General features: G+C 37.2%; 1 protein-coding gene and 1 non-coding gene across 22 annotated transcripts in view; one reads left to right on the forward strand and one right to left on the reverse strand.

Annotated features, from left to right (window-relative positions):
- The window catches only part of ADGRL3 (adhesion G protein-coupled receptor L3), a 943,166-nt gene that overhangs the window by 15,131 nt on the left and 906,201 nt on the right, over positions 1-21,834 (forward strand). The gene's annotated exons all lie outside the window — the stretch shown is intronic.
- Positions 2,663-2,735, reverse strand: TRNAC-ACA (transfer RNA cysteine (anticodon ACA)). The gene has a single exon. It is a non-coding gene; the product is annotated as a tRNA-Cys (tRNA).

The raw sequence follows: 21,834 nt of genomic DNA on the forward strand, positions 1-21,834 counted from the left end.
ACTATGAGCACATAGCCCGAGGCCTCCTAGAACCTAAAGACTGAAAATGTTAACTCCGGTGACACCACCTTGTTACCTATGTCAGAGAATTGTATCCATTCTGATCACATACCCTGTGACTCCCACTGCCCCTGCCTTTACCTGGCTTTTAAAGTTGCTTTGTTAAAACCCTTCAGGAGCTTGAGGCTTTTTAGGGCATGAGCCACTTCATTTCCTTGCATGGCCCTGCAATAAACCTTTCTCTGCTCCAAAAAAAAAAAAAAAAAAAAGTTACTTGTTAGGAATTGAACTGACTTGCCCAAAGTACCATGACTGGTTTATAGCATATGCTGCCTTTTGTTAAGTGTATGCATTGATGTATTTAGTGTATACTTAGATGTATACTTAGTGTTTCCTTTTCACTTGTTTTTTTCTCACATGGATGAATTTACTTACATAAAATTATTATAAATTATTGTAAGGTTTAAGTATTAACTTGCATTTAGTTCTATATTAATGCTCTTTACCCAAAGTAATAAATACACATGTGGAGAAATACAAAATACAAGAACATATAATGTATATTAATGAGAAGCAAAGTGGTAGAATAGCAGAAGCTTGGAGTCAGAAGTGCATGATTTCCAACCTGCTGTCTGTTGTGACTCTGAAAACGTGACTCAGCCTCTCCATGGCTTCGTGTAAAATGGGGATAAAAATAATGCTTACCTTTCCAAGTTATTTTGAGGATTAAATGAGATGATAAACATAAAACATATACCACACTGATAGCTTGTATAACTTGTGTTAGTTTTTCATAGATTTTTAAAGCGGATATCTTCTTTTAAGTAGGACTCTAAATCATTCTGCTTTTTCTGCAGTTCTCAAAAGACCAGCTTTATGAAGTCATTAATTTTGTCATTCACTATGTATTTGTTAGCACCAGATGTCTGCATGATGTTGGGGATGTGGAGCATAATATGGCAAAAAGAGCCTCTGACTTTAGTACTTGCACAGACATAGAAATAAAGAGGTATTAAGCAATGTATCTATCATGGATTGTTAAAATTCTGGTAAGTGCTACAAAGGTCAGGTTCAGGATACTATGAGATAGCAGCAGGATCAGACCTTGTCTGAGTTGACGGGGTGAGTGAGTCTGCAAAGACTTCCCAGAGCAAGGGGCATTTGAACTGAGATATGAAGGTTGAGTAGGCAGCCCTAGAGAACGTGCTGGTTCACTGCTTCCTTCACATTCTGTCATCAGAAGAGCTCATCACAGACCCAAGCATGTTCAAGTGGAGGAGGTTAATAGAGGTGAGTAAAGGGAAGAAAATCGAGCATAGTTACCTTGATTTGACAGTAGAGACAACACATTACAACACACCTGAATTGTTCATTTTACCTGAGTTAACACAGAGAATGGTTTAATATCAGTTGTCTGGCTATGATGCTAAATTTCAGAATGTCATAAACTGTCTAATGACCATAAAGTATGATCAGGCACTGTAGATTTGAGATGAGGAGAGTACTTAAAATATGTGTGGATACTGAAACCACAATTTCCTAGTTTAGCTTTAGGCATGTGTATCTGTGTGTGTGTGACCGGGAGAGAGTTTTACTCCAGAAGGTTGGTTTCTGTTCATTTTTATCCTAACTTCTCCCCTTGCCCATTGTCTTAGTAAGTGTGTGGTGTCTTTTTTCTGAAACTTTAGAAATGGAGGAACTAGTTTTAGGAATACCAGTTCGATAGTTTGGCAGTGGTTACAACTCTTTACTTGTCAAAGAAAAGTAGTAATACATCAATATGGAAAATGATTGTTAAGAGAGATATAGTATAATCATTTAGTAAAGACAGATTTTCTCTAGCATCTCTCCACTGTGAGGATTAAGCTTGTTATTTATTTTTTGAAAGCTTTCCACAGTATATGATGATAAAACTGGTTTTACTGTTATTTAGAACAAATCATTGAATGTTAATAAAGTAACAATGAAGTAAGTTCTACAAAAAAATGATATTAAAGTCTATGAATGAAAAGATAAATAAGTGTGGTTTAAGAAAATTATCTTAGAATAAAAAAATTAATATAGGACAAATGCTATAATAAGAAGATAGTAACTTTGGAATCATTAATCTTTTGCATCCGTTTATCAACATTTTACTGTGTACTTCCTGTATGATAAAATTAAACAGAATAGTGATAGAGATTAGAAAAAAGTAAATAGAATAATTGCCCCAAGAATCTCAGGCACTCCAGGTAAATGTTTTTCTCACCTTACCAAGCCCTGGAGGATTTGTAAGAACTGGCTAAGCAGACAATCTTCCTGCAGAGGGGATCCTCCAGTCTCAAGGCCTAGAGTGAGACTGGAGCTCAGCTCCTGTGAAGAACTCAGGGAAGGTTCTTGTGCTGGAACATCAGGATTGAGAGAGGCATGAAATATAGCTAAGGGAGTAAGTACGAGTCCAGAGTTTATAGGTTTCTTTTTCTTTTTTTAAGTATTTTGGATTTTATCCCAGGAGCAGTGGGAAAATCATGAAAGGTTTGAAGTGAAGTGAAGTTACATGAAGTTACTCCATTGTGTCCAACTCTTTGCGACCCCATGGACTGTAGCCTACCAGGCTCCTCGGTCCATGGGATTTTCCAGGCAAGAGTACTGGAGTGGGTTGCCATTTCCTTCTCCAGGGGATCTTCCTGACCTGGGAATCGAACCCAGGTCTCCCGCATTGTAGGCAGACGCTTTACCATCTGAGCTACCAGGGAGGCCCTAAAGGTTTGAAGCAGAGTAATAACAAGATCAGATTTTCATTTTACAAAGATCATGTTGGCTCTTCTGTGTAGATGTCATTGGGGGAGGCTTAGTGAGGGGATGTGAAGAGACCAGTTAGATGAGAGTCTAAGCTTCTGCCTCACCCCTTCTCAGTTGGGAAGTGTAGTCCAGAGCTTTATGTATAAGAAGGGAGTTTGTATTATATGATACCCCTTTCAACTCTAATATGCTGTGCTGTGCTTAGTCACTCAGTTGTGCCCAACGCTTTGTGACCTCATAGACTGTAGCCCACCAGGCTCCTCTATCCATGGGGATTCTCCAGGAAAGAATACTGGAGTGGGTAGCCTTTTCCTTCTCCAGGGGATCTTCCAAACCCAGGGACTGAACCTGGGTTTCCTGCATTGCAGGAAGATTCTTTACCTTCTGAGCTACTAGGGAGCCCAAAGTCATTCAAAGGAATTCCTGTTTTAATGACACCTGAAAAGACAGTACTATAGGTTTATTGCAACACTACAGTGGTGTGATAGTCTGAGTGACAAATGCAAAAATGTTGACAGGATATTATTTAAGAACTTCTAAGACATTTTGCCCCTTATACACTTCATTAACAATTTAAATACTATATTTTCCCCTTGTATTCTGTTTTCTAATTTCCCATAACACTTTTTAAATATCTCTTTTATATTTATAAATTTTATATTTATCTCCCAGCCTTCAGAATGGGAGAAAATAATAGCAAATGAAGCAACTGACAAACAACTAATCTCAAAAATATACAAGCAACTCCTACAGCTCAACTCCAGAAAAATAAACGACCCAATCAAAAAATGGGCCAAAGAACTAAATAGACATTTCTCCAAAGAAGACATACAGATGGCTAACAAACACATGAAAAGATGCTCAACATCACTCATTATCAGAGAAATGCAAATCAAAACCACTATGAGGTACCATTTCACACCAGTCAGAATGGCTGCGATCCAAAAGTCTACAAGCAATAAATGCTGGAGAGGGTGTGGAGAAAAGGGAACCCTCTTACACTGTTGGTGGGAATGCAAACTAGTACAGCCACTATGGAGAACAGTGTGGAGATTCCTTAAAAAACTGGAAATAGAACTGCCTTATGATCCAGCAATCCCACTGCTGGGCATACACACTGAGGAAACCAGAAGGGAAAGAGACACGTGTACCCCAATGTTCATCGCAGCACTGTTTATAATAGCCAAGACATGGAAGCAACCTAGATGTCCATCAGCAGCTGAATGGATAAGAAAGCAGTGGTACATATACACAATGGAGTATTACTCAGCCATTAAAAAGAATACATTTGAATCAGTTCTAATGAGGTGGATGAAACTGGAGCCTATTATACAGAGTGAAGTAAGCCAGAAGGAAAAACATAAATACCGTATACTAACGCATATATATGGAATTTAGAAAGATGGTAACAATAACCCTGTGTACGAGACAGCAAAAGAGACACTGATGTATAGAACAGTCTTATGGACTCTGTGGGAGAGGGAGAGGGTGGGAAGATTTGGGAGAATGGCAATGAAACATGTAAAATATCATCTAGGAAACGAGTTGCCAGTCCAGGTTCGATGCACGATGCTGGATGCTTGGGGCTGGTGCACTGGGACGGCCCAGAGGGATGGTATGGGGAGGGAGGAGGGAGGAGGGTTCGGGATGGGGAACACATGTATGCCTGTGGCGGATTCATTTTGATATTTGGCAAAACTAATACAATTATGTAAAGTTTAAAAATAAAATAAAATTAGAAAAAAAAAATCTCTTTTATAGAATTTATAACACTCTGCCGTGGTAAGTCACTTCAGTCTTTTCTGACTCTGTGCGACCCCATAGATGGCAGCCCACCAGGCTCCCCCATCCCTGGGATTCTCCAGGCAAGAACACTGGAGTGGGTTGCCATTTCCTTCTCCAATGCGTGAAAGTGAAAAGTGAAAGTGAAGTCGCTCAGTCCTATCCGACTCTTCGTGACCCCCTGGACTGCAGCATACCAGGCTCCTCCATCCGTGGTATTTTCCAGGCAAGAGTACTGGAGTGGGTTGCCATTGCTTTCTCCAATGTCGTTTGATTATTTGTCTTCTTGTCTTATACTTGTATGGAAATATAATTTCATTTATAGTTGGGACTGCTTTTAGTCTTTTGATAACCTAGAGTAGGTGATTATGTAAATAGAGTTTATGTTTTATATTGATAGGTTATTTTTTTTTAAGGATGGAGTTATAGTTGCTAGGTAAGCATCATTCATGAAATATATCTTGGGTGATTTAAAAAATTAATAGTATAACCTCTAATAACTTGACTGTGTCCATGAGACTTACTGTTTTAGAACATAGACTTTAGAGTCAGATGAACTTAAGTCTAAACTTTAGAGCTGCATACCAAGTAAGAGCTGTGTGATTTTGGGTCATTTTTTGAGTCTCAGTTTACTCTCTGTATCAATGGTTTAATGATATCTATTTCACAGTGATATTATGATAATTAGATTAGTTTCTGTTATATAATACAAGGTTTATATATTGCATATGAGAGTCAGATGGGAAAAATAGATACTGTCACGCTTGCATGTAGCAAGGAGTGAAACATGGTGGTTCAAGCCATCTCTTTTTATCCTTAAATCCCAAAATTTTTGCAAGATTGACATCACTTTACATCTTGTCTTCAATCTTCATGGCCTTCCATTTGGGATTATTTTGTCGTGTTCCTTCATATATACCATACTATTTTTTTTTTTAATCTCTGACTTACTATGAAAGGAATGATTATCTAGTAGTTTATGAGATACAAATGAAAGCCTAAAAAAAGAAACATTTTAAAATTTGAAGAAAGTTGCTTATTTTAAAAAGGGACAACTTAAGAAAATAGCATTACTCTCATAAAGAATTAACTCTTAGGAAGAATAGGGTATGAACTCAGTGTTGAATGGAATACAGTTTTATAAAAACCTGAAGCAATGGGGAATTATAATTAGGTAATAGTTACCAAAATTATTGGCGGTTTTGAAAAAAAATTGTACAGTTGGTATGCATAATAAGAGCAGTACAGTTTTCAAAAATATTTTGTAGCCAAGTATTCTGAGAACAATTGCAGATGTGTAAGAACTAGGGCTTGGTACCCTTTGTACTTAGCTTGTGAGAACTTGTTCTTCAGAGGTAGCCTTGTAGTATGTCAGTACTTGTATCCTCATGAAGAACTGCTCTTTCAATTTAAAGTGAAGTCGCTCATTGGAGCCCGACTCTTTAAAACCCCATGGAAAATAGTGTGCACCAAGCTCCTCAGTCCATGGGATTTCCTAGGCAAGAGTCCTAGAGTGGGTTGCTATTTCCTTCTCCAGGGAATCTTCCTAAACCAGGGATTGAACCCAGGTCTTCTGCAATGTAGACAGACGCTTTACCATCTGAGCCACCAAGGAAGTCCATTTCAATTTAAGATATTCTCTATTCTCTAATTGTACTGGGTAGAAGAGTTGCAATTTTAAAACTCTCTTGACAACTAAAAGGACTTTTTGAATGCAAGTAAAAACCCTAAGTTCTTCTTCTGGGTAATTGAATATCTAATATTATTTATAATCCTGCCTGCTCTAAACATGAATTAGTAATTTTTCCATAAGTTTTTGAGTCTTTCATTGGAATTAATATTTTATTCTGTAATTGTTTTATTGTTTTTTCTGAATGTTGTATTAAAAAGAACTGTTAAACACAGAATGACATAGTTAAGTATATCAAAAAAGAACTTATTTTGAATAATTTTGGGTAATTGTAGCAAACCAGATGTTGCTAAGTTCTTATTTAATCAAAGATAAAAAATATTCACAATATAGTTTTGTCTAGCTGTCAGCTTAGATAAATGAATCCATTTCAATCAGCATGCTCCTAGTGAAAAAAGGAGAGGATATAATAACATTTTTCTAGCTACATTTGTTGAAAATAAATATTAATCTTCTATGTGGTTAAAACCATGCTGAGCCAATTTCATCATAACCATAATTGCGGAGAAGCCATTTAGATTTTTTATTTTTATGAAGTTTGCTTCTTTTTCTCCTCTGGAGGCATTGAGTTAAATTCTACTTTTCATTTAGATTATATGTCCATGTAGGTTTGTGTTAATCGTATATAGTCTTGAGGCTACTTGTTAAGACACTATTGGGTGATTTATTCTCCAAATATAATGCTGTGACGTGGCCAAGATTTTTTTTTCCCTCCCAAACCTAAACTTATTTAAAAAAAATGTTGTAATTCTTGTGAGAAATTTAAATATTAATACTTTAAAGATTCCCTGTTCTCTTTTGTTCAGTGGCTTTAGTTAAGAGAAACTGCATCTTGAGCTGTGCTGATTTCTTAGAGAATGATGTATAAGATAAAATACTAAATGAAAACAAAAATCAACCTAATACAACAAAATAAAATAAGATGTTAGGCCAGGAAAAAAAAAGTTATTTTCAAGCTCCATTAGAAATGCCAGGGAGAAGAATGGCAGAAAAGGATGATAGGTTTCAGGACCAAGTTGGTAAGTAATGAGTTTATATGTTTTTGTCTTTTTATTGTGCAGTCAGGGAAGGTGGAAAGAAAAATCTCAGACCATAAAATGAATAATATCTTCTTAAGAAAGTATTAACAATGTCATACTTTCCTGAACTGATAAAAGTTTTGAATTTATGTGCTGTCTTAAGGGATTCCCAGATGGCACGGTGATAAAGAATCCACCTGTCAGTGCAGGAGATGCAAGAGACTTCAGTCCATTCCCCGGGTTGAGAAGATCCCCTGAAGGAGGGCATGGCAGCCCACTCTAGTATTCTTGCCTGGAGAATCCCATGGACAGAGAAGCCTGGTGGGCTACAGACCATGGGGTCTCAAAGAGTCTGACACGACTAAGCACACACACACACAAACACACTGGGCCTCCACTATTGTTGTATACAGGAGTTGTAGTGAGGGGTTTGATATTATGGTTGCAATTGTTGATTTTTATCAAATACATGGAATGCCTGTAGGGAAAATTGTTGGAGCCTTCTAAATGTGGCTCAGAGGGTAAGGAATCTGCCTCCAGTGCAGCAGACCCAAAATTTCTATGAGCTGTAATAATTGCCAGAACAAATTGATTGTTCCAGTTTATGCAGATGCTTGTCTAGGCTATTCATAGAGGAAATATAGAAAATAAAGATTGAGTTGCAATTTTATTTCTACCTCTAAGAATAATTCTTAAGGATGTGTCTTAGATTATTATTATTATTTTTTTTGAGTCAAACTCTTATCTCAGTTTTGTGTCCTTTTCAGAAAGCAAGTTTTAAAGTGTTCTTAATTGGTAGTTAGGAAATTGGTTGGAAACATCACAAAAATCTCTTTGGAGAGAGATTGGGATGCCAAGGAAGAAGGGGGAAATCATAGGTATAAATTTATCTCTTTTTACTTTTATTATGGAAGTTTGAGAGAAGAGCAGAAAGCATATTTAATGGTCTTTCTGAAGTTATGACTAGTAGTACAATTTGAGCAGTGAGAAGAGAGTGATGCAAAATTGTCCTTTTATGGATTTCTCATTGGTCTTGCCGCTTCAGTGACTTTGAGAGAGAAATAAAACAATTCTTTTTGCTTCTCCTGGAACACAGTGGTTTTGAATGTAGGTGTAGAACCAGATTGGTGAGTGGTGGTGTCAGTCAAATGCCTCTACTTGTGGTTAAGATTCATATGCCAACAATTGTGGGTGTTTTGCCCACACACTATGGGGTAACAACCTGTATTTGATTTTTATTTTCTTCCTACTGTGCTGAGGGTGTATGTCTGAGTGTTTGTGACTTACTGATTGTTCGGGCAGAAGAGTAGGTTTCTTTGAGGTACCTTGTCATTCTTATACTGCCTAGTTTCTGCCTGCCTCCCTATGCCTTTTGAAGCACAATAGAAATGACAATCTAGAACCAAGCAATCGGCTTCCAAGGGCAAATACTATCAGATCCCAGACTTTAAATGCATCTGAAGAAATCTCCAAATATTGCAATCAAAAATGTGATAGGAAAAAAGGTAAGTGTCTTTACATTTGCCACCCTCTCTTTTAAAACTCTTGCTGCTGCTTTGTTTTAAGTGGTCAGTACTTTTTTCACTCATAACTTTTTTATTGGTAAATTATAACTTATTTTTAAATACTGTTTACAAATCATACTTTAATTTTTTATTTCCAAAAATAATCCTTGCGTGAATATCTAAGTGGGGTCTCAAAGATGGATCTGATGAGAATTTCATATCTAACAAAGTCTTTATCATTACTCTTTTTTTTCCAGCTTTGAGAAAACTTTAAATATGTTTATTTTCCATAGTTATAATTTTTGGGGTGGACATACATATCTAAAATTTATTTAAGAGCCTTTATTTAGGTCTTTGTTGACAATGTATTCTACATGAATGTAGAATCCACTCTTTTGTTCTTTTAAAACTGATTATAATTTGATATAGTAGTGGCCAGAAACTTGAAATGTATGGATGTTCTTCTGGTATCATGATATGACATGAGTCATTTCCTGGCAGATACTATGGGCTAGTTAATTTCCAATCAAACACACCTTCCTGGAGTTGATAGCCCTGTGGCTGAAAGGGCTATGTAAGACTGAAACTTTTCGGAACATGTCCAGTTTTATGTAGTTGCTGGGTCAATGTCTGGTTTTCCCATTTCTTCCCTTCTTATCTCTATGCTGTTAGGGGCATTATCCTTTCTGCCTCATCTTCCTTAACCTCAGTGTTGTCCCCAGGCAATATAATATCACTTAACTATCCTCTGCTAGGGAAAAATAGTCCTAATACCATAGTCAGTGTTTCTCTGTGCAGATAATTACAAATATCACCTTGTTGTTCACCCTAGCTGTATGTAGCTTCATATATTTTAACAGGCATCTGGTTTTTTAGGCATCTCTTTTTACTTCCTTTGCTCTTTTAGTGACATCCAATTTAATTCCAGAGCTGAGCTTAGTTCATTCTTAGAGGAGCAGGGCCGTTTCTTCTGAGCCCTAGTCAACAATCAAAATTGGTCTTCCAGCAAGAACTCTGGCTCATCCAGTTATTTGGATTCAGTCCTATGTATCTATTGCTTTTCCTGGCCTATGGTCAGAGTGAAAATCCACTGACTGTTCCCCTGGTTTCATTTGTTAATAACATCTTTTCCATCACTGTTTTCTACCATCTTGTTATCTGACTTTTTTTTTGCTAGTAGCTCTCAAGTTCTCATTTTTCTCTAACAGCCTCTCAGAGTGCTCCCCACCCTTATTCTTTGTCTCCCCCAGAATAACTACCTAGAATTTATAATGACTCCTCATGGGTTATAGGAGAGTCACTTTGTCTAGCTTAGAGTTAGTTCTTTATTGTTCCTTTTCAATTCAAATATCAGCATATAAACATCAACATTTCTAAACCCAATTATAATTATCATGTTTTCCATCCAACCTTAGCACAACTTTTCCTCTTAGCTTGGTGATGGGTGTCTCAGTATCTGTAGTTATCCTAGTGGCTGAGCTTAAGGACCACTTCTTTAAAAGAAAACACTGAGAATCTATATTAGCTGTAACTGGACACATGTTAGAATTTGTAACAGTAAATAAATCATTTCACTTTGAAGTGTGGTAGGAAAAGTCTTTTTTTTTTTTTGAAATATCACATTGGTTTCCACATGGTCAGAAATCTCTTGTTTTTTGTGCATATATGATTATTTTAGCTTCAGGGTCATTGATAGAGCTGAGATTTTGATGAGTGGATAGCAGAAATTCATTCATTTTATGGGACTCATTTTAGATTTATGACTTTAGGTGAAATGCAAATACCACTACTTAGGTGAATAATCTCTGAATTATAAAGTAGGATATATTTGACCTTTGTTTATTGGCATCACTTTATGAGAAGATGGAGGAGGGGAAAACCCTGAGAGATTTTCTACTTTGACTGCAAATTGCCTAGCAAACAACTAGAGGGACAGCTCAGGTGGGAATGCGGCATGAAGTTGTCATTTCAACTCACTCTGGAGAAATGTGGGTGTCAATTAGAAAAAATTAATGGAAGGTAGATAGCCTATAAAATCCAACTCTTGTCTTCAATCCTCAGAATAATTTAAAGGTATATGAAAGTAGAGCCTCATTATCTTTGTAAATTGAGATTATTTAAGCTCAGTGACGAAGAAACAGAAAATATACCCTTCTGAGAAACCAAATTTAACTCTTTTAGGTATTTAAAACTAGATTATTTTACTAATTTGTGCTTTGGGAGCAAGTTATATATCAAAATGATAATATTTTTATTTAAGATTTTGTTTTCTGGAGCTCAACATGAATGGCAATACTAGCATATAATACATGCTTCATAAATGCACATTGATGAATGAAGAGGTAAAACTTTATTTTGCCTTAGCAAAGATATCTGGCAAAGATGGAGTGGGGAATTTTAACCTTTTCTTATGGCAATGTATTTCCTGTAAGTGTTTCTTTTCTTTTAGAATTATATTACAATCCTAATGGAAAAGTATAATCTATTCTTTAATTCTGCCCTTGGCTGAACTGAACCTTGGAATTGTATAACTAATGAGATACAGTGTTTTGCTTCTCAGGTTCAAATGTAGCACTTAGGTTTTCATTTTTCATTCATGGCTCTATCTTTGTAAAACCATTCCTTTGTCAAAAATCAAAGGTTAATAAGCCCTAATTGTTAAACACAGCCAGTAGAAGCTATGTTATGCTGGTATTCTAAAGCTCAGAATATTTGAAATGGTCTTCATTTGATGTTCTGTGACATCTGGACTGCTCAGCAAGCTACTCTAAAATTTTCTGTTAAAAGAACTGGCAATTTTCTTAAATGTTTTATTTTGGATCAATTTCAACTTAGAAGTTGTAAAAATAATAGAAGAGTTCCCATATACTCCTTAATTAGTGTCCCCTAATGTTATTGCTATGGTTTGAAGGTGTCCTAAATTTCATGTGTTGAAATCCTAATACCTAATGTAATGGTATTAGGAGATGAGGCCCGTAAGAGGTCTTAGGTCATGAAGGTGGAGCCTCATAAACCAATGGAATTTACGGTCTTATGAAAGAGACCCCTCAGAACTCCCTACTGCTATTGCTAAATCACTTCAGTCGTGTCCGAATCTGTGTGACCCCATAGACAGCAGCCCACCAGGCTCCCCCCGTCCCTGGGATTCCCCAGGCAAGAACACGAGTGGGTTGCCATTTCCTTCTCCATGAAAGTGAAAAGTGAAAGTGAAGTCGCTCAGTCGTGTCCCCGACCCTCAGCGACCACATGGACTGCAGCCTTCCAGGCTCCTCTGTCCATGGGATTTTCCAGGCAAGAGTACTGGAGTGGGGTGCCATTGCCTTCTCCCGAGCCACAGTGAAAAGACTACCATCTATGAACCAGGAAGCCCTACCAAACACTGAATCACTGCACCATGAACTTAGAAGTTCTATCTCCAGAACTGTGAGAAATAAATTTCTACTTTTATAAGCCACTGACATCTCTGGTATTTTGCTATAGTAGCTTGAACAGCCTAAAACAGTAACTATAGTTCAGTTATCAAATCTGGAAATTAATGTTGGTAAACTACTATTAACTAAATTCTGAGCAGATGTAAAATAGCTTATGCAAATCGAGTCATATAGCTAGTACATCTTTGAGGAAAATCTTTCAAATAGGTAGTAATTAGGCAATGAAAAGAGTTATTCAGGTAGTCATATCTAGACATTATTTGCTTCATAATATTGTTTTGAGAAAACTTGAATTTGTGGATAAGATTTTGTACATTTGAAATGTAATGTAGATGTCTCAGATTCACACTGGACATATGACTTTTTTAACTTAATTTTTTCTTTCAACCATACATGTATTAATTTTAATTTGTAAATATGTGAAAAAGAAGCCAGGCTAACATCAAATGAGTATGAATCGAAAATTCAGAATGTATTTTTAAAAAACTTATTTTGGTATCAGATATTTATGTGAGGGCTGAATAATGTGTGGAAGTCAAAATGTCCAAAGTATAGGCTGTGGCTCTGGCAATGGCTAGTTAGGTGATATTTGCACTTTCCTGTGTCTCTTGCAAGTTGGGAATACTAAATAGTACTTACATCCATAGTATTAAGATTCGTGAGACTATATATCTAAAACTTATAGCACAGTTTGGTCCACAATAAAAACAGTAAATATTAATTTTTATAATTCTTTAAAGAAGGCATCATTTTAGGATTTTAAATCACTGTATACCATATGACATGTTTTGAGAGAGAATCAAGGACAAATCAGCAGAGGTGTCATTGTTAGGTAATTAGAAGTTACATTGTTAAATTTTGGTATATTTTTATTATTTTCATTTTAGCTAAGGAAGATATTTGTTAACTTGCTATTGAATGAATTTAGAAATTATCATAACATGTAACTATTTTATCCAAGAATGGGTAGATAATCAGGAAGCCTTAGAAGTAAAGAGAAGTAGAGAGGTGGGAATAAATTAGAAGTGGTATGACAATAAGAAAAGAAGAAAACTATTAAATAATAGTGACTAATAAAATTTCCCCTTAGTATTGTAGTAGTTAAAATACTGCCATGTGCTCAGTTGTGTCCAACTCTTGTGACCCCATGGACTATAACCTACCAGTCTCCTCTGTCCATGGAATTTTCCAGGCAAGATTACTGGAGTTGGTCACCAGTTCCTACTCCAGGGTATCTTCCTGACCGAGGAATCAAACCCACATCTCTTGTGTCTCCTGCATTGGCAGGTGGATTCTTTACCACTCTGATACCTGGGAAGCCCTGAATATTGCCATAGAGGCATTTTAACTTTACCAGGCTCCTAGAATAAGAATATTGCCAATTCAACAAAGTAAAAATCCAGATAAGACAATGCATGCAAATACCTAGAGATTTAACTAAATATAGTTTTGATTTTTTTCATGCAAAAATAGTTCCAGAAGTGAGTAGTCCAGTGCTAGTGTAAAATGTTTTTGATGACAGTGAGACCGGAAGCTCCTATTGCTTAAGCCTAGTCATGTTGCTCTTACATCCTGTGTATTCTCATAGTTGGCCTTCACATCAGCCATGGGAAGAAGGAGAAAAAGTTGTGTGGAGGTATTGGAACTAGTAAAGGTAGAGGAAAACTTTTCTAGAAAATACTCAGTTTCTGTGTCTTTCAACAGTGGTGAGTCATAGGACCACTCCTAGCTAGAGGGGTGTCTGGGGAATTAAGTAATTTTTAAATAAGTGTATTCTTACTCTGAACAATGTGAAGTTTCTGCTACTTAGGAAAAGGGAGGTGAATGACAAGCAGCTAATACTGTCTGCAGAATCCCTTGGCACCGTTCTCAGCACCTAGTGAGTCCTCATCGTCTGATAGGCATTCTGCTTTGTTATTGTTGTTGCTCTGTTGCATGTAAATTCTTTCAGATCATCAGCATTAGACCCAGTTTGGTTAAATGAAACAGTACTTAGTAGAACTGTCAAGTGTTGTGAAAATATTCCAGATGTTTCAGTCTTTCCTTATCTTTTCTGAATTTCTAATGTGGGCTTCACTGCATAAGTTGTTAAGAAACTGTAGTAAGGTCGTTTCCCCAATTTCCTAAAACCCTTTCACCCCTGTTGTTGTTTTTTTATTTGTATGTTATGATTTGTAAAAAATGTATTATTGTTGAGCCCAACCACCTGTCACACGAGTTTCATAGTAGTAGAGCTTTATTTAACCATTCAACAAAATATTTATTGTGCACTAATTAGAAGTTTATATCATGATATGCCTAATAATATCTTGAGGCTTATCAAACTTGCAGATAGGTTGCAAAGATTTTAGTCCTAGATGAAAGCCAGTAGTTTCCTGGAGAGAAGTACTGATAAGAACTAGGTTAGTTGGCTTGGGCACTGTCCCAGGCAGTCCCCCAGCCCAAGCAGGTGTTGTTTGTGCTATACAAGGAGACTGAGGCAGCAGCCCAGTTGGATAAAATGGTCCAATGTGAGGATTGTTCTGTCTCTAGGAGACGATGGTTTCCGTGTGTGCAGGACTGAACTCAGGCATGCCAGATAAGCAGTTTCTTGCAATAAGGGTAGATTCATGTGCCTCCATGTGAGGTGGTTGTTATGCTTATCTTCTCTGGAGGCTGGGTAGGACAGAAATTAAAGTTGGAAGACATCTTATGATTCCAGGTGAGAGGTTTTGTAGAATGAAGAGGCCGCTAGCTAGTAATTCATGCAGGGAAATAATTTATGGAGGGTATTGGGAGGGGACAAAACACAAAAACAAAGCCTCTCCCAGAGTTTGGCCTTGAAAGTGAAAGCATTAGTCACTTAGCTGTGTCCGATTCTTTGTTATCCCATGGACTGTTATCTGCCAGGCTCTTCTGTTCATGGACTTCTCCAGGCAAGGATACTGATGGAGTGGGTAGCCATTCCCTTCTTCTGGGGATCTTCTTCACCCAGGGATCGAACTCTGGTCTCCTGCATTGCAGGCAGGTTGTTAATCATCTGAGCCACCAGGGAAGCCTGAGTTTGGCCTTGGTCTTTTCTTTTCTTCCCGGTATACTTTACTGTACTTCCATCTCTCCACCCTTCCCTCTTCACTGGGTGATTTCAGGCTTATCATTTAGGACTCAGTTTAGATGTCACTCAGCTCCCAAATCTGGATAAGATTATCCTTTTCTGCATTTCTTAGCAACTGCACTTTCTTTGCTGTAGCATTTCTTAAGGCTTTTTGTCGCTATCTACTTATTGTATTTTCCACAAATAGTATCTGTGTTCTACATTTTATCCCCTAGAGCAATCTCACTGCCTAGGACATGGTAAATGATAAACATAAGGTACCTGTGGTGTCAGATATCTGCATTGCAATGTACAATACCTGGATAGGAGTTTATTTGAATGTATAGCACTGAGGAGGTAATGGTGACTGTGCCATGCTATTATAATGCAAGAATGAGGCCATTAGATAGAAAGGAGGAAAGAAGCATTGTTCAACAGATAGAGGTGGGAAATTTAGAGATATGAACTTGTGCAAGTACTTAACCTCCCAGAGGCCCAGTGTCCTAATCTGAAAATGGTGGAGAGAATGGTGATTTCTCCCTCCTGGGATTGTGTGGAGATTAAATGTGATGATGTGTATGGAGAAATCAGAGAAAGGCTTGCTACAGAGTAAGTGATCAATTATTGTTACACATATTGTATTACACCTCTTATATATTCTTATCTAGATTTAAAGAGGTAGGATGTCTATTCTAATGTTTGCATAGGTTTGAATTCCAGTTCTTTCAGTTACTAGCAGTGTCACTTTAGAAAAGTAAGTTTATTCATCCTGAAAATGAGCTAATGATAGCAGCACCTTCACATTGCTGTTCTAAGGATTGACTGGCTTAAAGTATGTAACATGTTTAGAACCGGGCCTGGCATTTCGAAAATGTGCTTTAAGATAGTTGTTATTATAGCGAAAGTCTCTGAAAGTACTGTATTAAGAGACGGACCTTCTGCTTTCATTAGAGCACTCACCAGAATAGAGCCAAAGGAGGCCACACCATGTGTGTGGAACTGCCACCAGCACAACTCACCCAAAGGTGTCATCAGCCAAGATAATTTTGTTGCCTCTGTGTCAGCCTGAATGTAGATAGTGACAAAGCCTCAACATTCTGTAATATTGCTCTATTACAAAATTATTTGCTTGAGTATTTATTATTATAGACTTTTAAAACAAATTTAAAATTTTATAATTAGTACTAAAATTCATTATGAAAAAAGCCATTTGGTTTATTTGAGTACTCTAATGAAAAATCCCTTAATAATGATAACATGTGGCACAGTGGTAAAGAATCTGCCTGCCAGTGCAGGAGACACTAGAGATGTGGGTTTGATCCCTGGGTTGGGAAGATCTCCTAGAGGAGGAAATGGCAACCCATTGCATATTCTTGCCTGAGAAATTCCATGGACAGAGGAGCCTGGAGGGCTAAAGTCCATGGGGTCACAAGAGTCAGACATGACTGAGTGTGCACATGCACACACACACACAATAATAATAATAATAAAACCTTATATTCAACATATTAAACTTAATTTTAGTTAAGTGCTTCTGCACACATATTTTCATTTAGGACCAGGTCATCTCTTTAGGCCGTCGTGAGTGGTTGAAGTGATATGGGTTAAATTCCTACAGTTCTTCTTTTATAAACTATTCTCCTTTATTTTAGTTTCCTGTGCTTTTGTCTTCTTTCTTTTTAAAAAGGCTGTTGTGCACCCCTGCTTTATGCCATATATCTCTTCTATATTTTTTCTTCCTTTATCCCTTTGCTTGCAAGAGCGTTAGCTGTTCTTCCCAAGCTATACTGTTAGAATAATACAGTGTTTGTACTTACCATCTAGATCCTTCATTTTATAGACTAAAAAGTTGGAGTTGTGGAAAGGAGAAAGTATTGGAACAGAGTGCTCAGAGGAACACACAACAATAATGAAGTTACCCTGAAAGCCTGCATGTCTCCTGACCAGTCAGCAGCCCTTATGTCAGTGCTATCTCCGCTGTGGGAATTGGAGCCCTGGAGAAGGGTACTGAGTGGTGTTCAAAAAATCCCATGGGCAGAGGAGCCTGGCGGGCTACAGTGCATGGGGTTGCAAAGAGTTGGACACGACTGAGCGATTGAGCACGTAGCACTGGGTGGTGGGCTGTATGATATGCGAGACGATATAATAAGGTTGACTTCTCTGGTGCTGACCATGGGAACGTTCCCATCTTACAAGTACCATTTTCATCATAGATTACTGCTTATTAACCAGTTCAGACAAATAGGTGAAATGAAATTATGTATTTAATATACAACCAATGTATATTTGAGTACCTATTCAAAACCAGATGCTGATCTGGTTACTTGGGATGAGAAATGAGCAACAGCCAAAGATTACTGTCTTCCCAGAATGCTTTTCTGTGGTGGAGAATATATGTAGTAGTAAAGTTAAAAAGTGAGTGAATTACACTGCCTTTTGGAAGGTAATAAGTGCTCTAGAGAAAAGGCAGAGCAGGATAAGGGGATTAGAGGAATAGGTTGAGGGGAAAGGAAGGCAGGTTGTCATATTAAACAGGGTAGGCTTCATTGAGAAGGTCACATTTGAATAAAGACTTGGAGGATGTCAGAATGTATAAGGAAGTTTAATCCAAATTTCTACACAATTTTAGTAGTATAGAAGTTAGAAAATGAATAAGGAAGTTAAAGCATGTTACTTACAGTCTCTCCTGCTTGGGGCATTGAGATATATCATCCATAGCTATAGATATGAACTATGTTCTACAGGTAAATAGCCAAATTCAAGGCCATTTGTTAGGGAAAATTTTAATATTAATAAGGAGAGATGCATGTTTTGCTGACAGAATGAGAATGATATATAAAATGACCTGCTTACGTTAAGAATTTTGGCATTCTCCTTAGTCCCACAATGAAAAGGACCTCTTTGTAAAGGAAAGATTTTTTCTTTTGAAAAATTACATTTTCTTCACTTTATAGTAAGTTCATTATATCTTAAAATGTGTTTTGTATAACGGTTACTGTATATATCTTTAGTGACATTTGCATCAATGTTTGTATCCAGTTGGGTATGGAAGGCAGTGTTATGTTATCTGAGGGAATGCATGGCCTTGCTCTCAAGGCTCAGCATCAAATTTAAGTTGCTTCTTGACACTGGAAGTTATAGAATATCAGAAGTGCTTGCTAGTACCTCAGAGCAACATACTCACATATTCAGTATTCACAGTCTTAGTAACATTAGCATTCTATTGTCAGTGTAGGGGTTTATTATTATCGTGAGCTAAAACTGCTAAGAAATTCAGAAGTTCTCATATAGTAAGGTATGAGCCCTGTTATTACTGGTGGATGTAGATAGAAAGCTTCTTAATTTATGACAGTGAAGAACATGATAATACACTGTGTCCATAATTCTTGTTATGGTGGAAGTTGTGGTTTGGCAGTTGTGGTTTGGCATATCTAAACTGGCGACGTGAGAATTATTTCTGTTGACACTTAACTGAGAAGAGAACTCTGCAATTTTTATAATCATGCCTTGGTTTTAAAACATATTGTGGATCAGGTCAGTCAACAAAGAGGTTGAAATTGGCTTCCTGAGACTCCATTAGGTGTTGGATCAATGTGGCACTGACCTGAATATTGTGTTGAAAGGTGTAGCAGAAAGAGGATGAACTTTAGGATAAATCTGGTGTGTGTGCACAAGCATGGGTGTTGTATTGATGTGGTTTACAAGAGGGGTCTGGAATTCTGATGAATAAAGCTGGAGCGGTATGGGGACTTCCCTGGTGGTCCAGTGGCTAGGGCTCTAAGCTCGCAGTGCAGGGAGCCTGGGATGGATCCCTAGTCAGAGCACTAGATCTCACATGCTGCAACTAAGAGTTTGTACGCTCCAACTAAAGTTCCCAGATACTGCAGTGAAGATACTGTGTACCAAAGCTAAGATCTGGTACAGACAAATAGATAAATCAAATATATAGTTTCTAAAAAGCTAGAGAGGTGAGTTTGAGCCAGGTTCTGGGGCTTGGACTTTCTTGTGGTTAACAGGTGTAGGACATGGAGGATAAGAAGTTCTGCAAGAGGGGCCAGTCTTAGGTGCCTCTTGGCAAGATGTTAGGGACCTCACCAGGCAGTAGCCATGGGAATGGTGAGAAGGTTGTAAGAAAGTAAAATATTTCGGAGCTAATGACTAAATTGTGGATGGACAGTAAAGGAGAAGAAATCCAAGTTGATTATATGTTACCTGAGTGATAGAGAGGATGGTGGAATCATTTTATGGTGTTAGAGGACCATTAAAAAAAATGATGGGAAAGGTATTGTATTCAGTATAGGACGTTTCTTTCACTTCCTCATGGGTATGATCTGGAGATAGATTTCTGAAGCTATGGGGAGGATTTGGGCTAGAGATACAGATTTTGGCATCTTTGGGGTGGAGGTTGAGGCCAAGGTTATGGATTAAATTACTAGGAGGAGTCATAAAGTACAGGCACAGAAAATAGCCAAGGATAAATTCATGAGGAACTCTGAGGGATCCAGATAAGAAAAGGGAAACAAAAAGATATGGTCACAGAGTGTGGAGGAAAAACACTTAGATTTTAAAATAGAAGCAAAGAAAGAGTATTTCAGAAGTTCTTGTTCAAATCTAATTAGTGACCTTTTTCCAGAGTGTTTCAGTGAAAACTGGCACTGGCCAAAAAAGATCATTGCAGAGGGTTTGTGATTGAAGGAGAGGTGGGTAAGAACAGACAGCAAGTATAAATTATTTCCCCATTTGTTGGGAAGAGCAAGATAAATTTTTGGCAGTGTCCAGAGGAGAGTTATAGATGGCTGTGAGGGTTGGTTTTTTGTTTGCTGCATTGCTCACTTGCACTTTGAAGATAAGAGAGGGTGGAACATAATTGTGAGTTGTAGAAGTCAGTCTGAAGAGAATATGTGAGCAGACGAAGAACTTAGCTAACAAAGCAAGGTCTCAGGAACACTTGGAAGGAGAGGCTTAGCTTATTCTTCTGCTCATGGAGATAATGCCCACCCTATGTCTATAAGGAATTAATGAGAGAATAGGTTCTCATTTATCTAGTTATATGTCTAGAGGTAAGAGGCATTCAGTAAATGTTTGATCTATTCAGCTCCCAAATCCTTACTCCTGAAATGTGCTTGCTGACCTAGAGTTTGTATTGGCAGATATGTATTAAGTGTTGAACTGCACTCTGTTAAACATATGATAATCTTAAGAGGGTGGAACTAGTTGATCTGTAATTCTTAATTTGCTGTTCAACCCTGTTTTTTGGCTAATCTTTTTTATTACCACATCTTTTCTGGCTATGCCACTGATTGTACCAAGCTTTACAAATATAATCCTTACACTGCAGAATGATAGTGCAGTGTGTGAGAGCTTATAGACCAAAGTGTTGCTTATATAAGTAAGGAAGAAGGGAAATAAAAATTCCTCTAAAGGTGAGATAAGCACAGAATGGATAAAGCATAGGTGTGTAAAACTATCTCCAAAGTGACTGAATTGCACTTTGGCCTATAGCTCTTTGCTAGATTAAAGTATGATTAGATCTGATGAATACTGTGTCACTCAGGAGAAGAGCTGGTTAACTATGGTTGTGTAGAAAGGAAATTCTTCATCCATTGGTGAGACCATCTGCCCTTAGAGAAATGGGCTGATGGCTGAGACTCTAGTATCTGGGTCCCTGTGAAGGTTATTTCTCCTTGTAAGTTAGTAAGGTGATATTCTGCTTATCTATGTCAATCTCTGTGGGCTTGGATATAGTGAGTCTGCTTTTGAGAGGCCTTTTCTTCCACTCTAGATGTTCAGCTTTCATTAATGTTTCTAAGTATATGAGAATGAATCCTTCCTGTAAATGGTCAAGGAGGAGACATGCTTTTTTCTTTGGTGAATCCATCAGCCATTTTTCTACTCAACAGCACAGAGATAAAATAATACTACTGAAACTTTTCTTCTTTATTTTTTGGTATTTTATGAAAACAATCTTTACTAGATTGAACATGACTGTTATTCTAATAAAGCTTTTTAGGGCTTATACATATAAAATGAACTTTTATGAGCATGTATCAATATTATGATAGCCAACTAATTATTTTAGTGATTATTAGCATCTGTAAGTGGAGGTCTGTTTAAGAAAAGCATGGTAAATCCTAGTAATAATTCCTCTGAATAACAGTTGTCACATGAGGTTGTTTTGGAAAAAGTATTATTTATTTCATAATTCAATAAAGTGAATTAGAACTGAGTTTCCTCAGTGTAGTATATATCAAAACTTTTTTGTCCACCCAATGAAATCATAATTGTAAATCTGTCTAGGCTTGCTTTCTTCCTATCTTTTAAGATAAACAAGGCTATGAATTTGACTTTCTCTTTCAGATTTTACTACATTAATAGCTTTTGCTCTGCATGTGAATTTACATATAATTCTTTACTCATTCCTTTTTCAGAATGCAAAGATATTTATTCATCTGTAGTTGTGTTCCATCAGAGTTACAGTTTCATATTTTACTTTATTGTTGTTGCTGACTACTAAGAGATTGCTTAAGCTTATTTTCCCTAAAGTTTTTTCTTT

This window comes from Bos indicus, chromosome 6, assembly GCF_029378745.1.
Source record: "Bos indicus isolate NIAB-ARS_2022 breed Sahiwal x Tharparkar chromosome 6, NIAB-ARS_B.indTharparkar_mat_pri_1.0, whole genome shotgun sequence".
NCBI classification, from domain to species: domain Eukaryota; kingdom Metazoa; phylum Chordata; class Mammalia; order Artiodactyla; family Bovidae; genus Bos; species Bos indicus.